Source organism: Branchiostoma floridae, chromosome 7 (assembly GCF_000003815.2).
Source record: "Branchiostoma floridae strain S238N-H82 chromosome 7, Bfl_VNyyK, whole genome shotgun sequence".
Classification (NCBI taxonomy): Eukaryota; Metazoa; Chordata; class Leptocardii; order Amphioxiformes; family Branchiostomatidae; genus Branchiostoma; species Branchiostoma floridae.
The window spans coordinates 20,951,560-20,953,339 of record NC_049985.1 but is presented as its reverse complement, the minus strand read 5'-3'; positions in this window follow the sequence as shown (position 1 = coordinate 20,953,339).

The following is a 1,780-nucleotide window of genomic DNA, read 5'->3' as shown; positions in this document are numbered from 1 at the left end:
ACACAATGTCCTTCTGATGACATAAGTCATACCAAGTATACTTGGTGAAAATGAAGAACATTCAGATCGGATTTTTTTATGAAATTGTGTAAAACAACAAGTCCAAAGATTGGTGGCTTTGTCATGGAAGTAGACGCTGTGCCAGTAGATATTGCATTTTATTCCTTTCTATTACCGTTTATTTTAGATACAGGCACGCAATGTCCTTCTGGTGACATGTGTCGTACCAAGTTTACTTGGTGAAAAGTGAGCAACATTCAGATTGTGATTTTTATGAAATAATGTAAGACAAAAAGTCCAAAGGAAGGGCTATTTTTCATAGAAGTAGACGCTGCGCCAGTACATATTGCATTTTTGATTACTTCTTTAATTACCATTTACATGTATTTAGAAACAGGCACACAATGTCCTTCTGATGGCAAATGCCATACCAAGTTTACTTGCTGAAAATTGGCAAACATTCAGATTGTGAGTTTTTATGACATCGTGTATAACAACATGTCCAAAGAATTGTGACTTTGTAATAGAAGTAGACGCTGTGTCATTTGATTTTGTTATTACCTTTCATTACCATTTATTTAGATACAGGCACACAATGTCCTTTTGATGACAGATATCTTACCAAGTTTACTCGGTGATAAGTGATCAACATTCAGGGTGTGAGTTTTCTGAAATGTTTTCAAGACATTTTAAAAGTCTTACGAAATTGTGATTCTGTCATAGAAGTAGACGCTGTGCCAATATGTATTGCTTTTCATTGCCAATGATGTTGATACAATCACCTCATGTTTAGACCGATACCTTGTCTATTTTAGAAAACAAGCTGTCCACCACAGCAGTCAAACACATGGGGCACAATCTACGCATAAAGGTGCTGTATCTATATCATTGAGTTCAATTTTTGCAAGTATATTTTTGCTATTAACCATAGGGAACGGAAAGTGAAATTTAGACCCCAGTCTATACAGTTGAAAGTCTAACACAAAGTAAAAGCTGCTCCATCTAAAGGGCAAAGGGAAACCATGTACTGTGGTCTCAGAGTTAACACTTGTAGGGAACACCACTTGAAACTTGTGTAAATACAGTTCATGTCTTTAAAAAAAGATGCATTGCTTTCCTTTGTCAGAGGTATAACTTTCATCTGTACATCAATGACGTCAGCGGATTTGTAAGATCATGTTACTATAAGATGGTTGATGCTGATGTTTAAGAACCGGAGACTTGTAAAGAACTTGTGATACAAAATTTACGCTAACAAGGAAGCAAAACGGCGTATCAGTCATTGTCACATTATCCCTTATAGGGTTGGTAATGACCTGAGTCGGAAAAACACACTGTGGTAACGGTAACGAACAAGTTAAGGAAAACAACTAAAAGCAGAATACATCTGTTGGATTACATTTAATCTATTCCCATCTCCAGAAGGAAAACAATGAAAACTGTTATCAGCACCAAGTATTTTAACACTCAAGCAGTTACGAACACTGCTATATCTGCTGTCTGTCAATGAGACTGGCGATGTTAAGAAGTTTGAAAATTTTGTTGTTTTTGCTTACTCTAATAAAGCTTAAATGATTGCAGTCTAATTCTAGTCTGTGCTTTTTCTGTTTGTCAGTGTGACGGAATGTTTGTATGATTCAGCATGAGACAAGAAGTTTAGATATACATCCAGACCAATAGTGTTACAAATTGTTTCTGGCTTACCATACTAGTATAATAACATATTTGTTTCCATGTGTGTGTGTGTGTGTGTGTGTGTCTGTGTGTCTGTGTGTCTGTG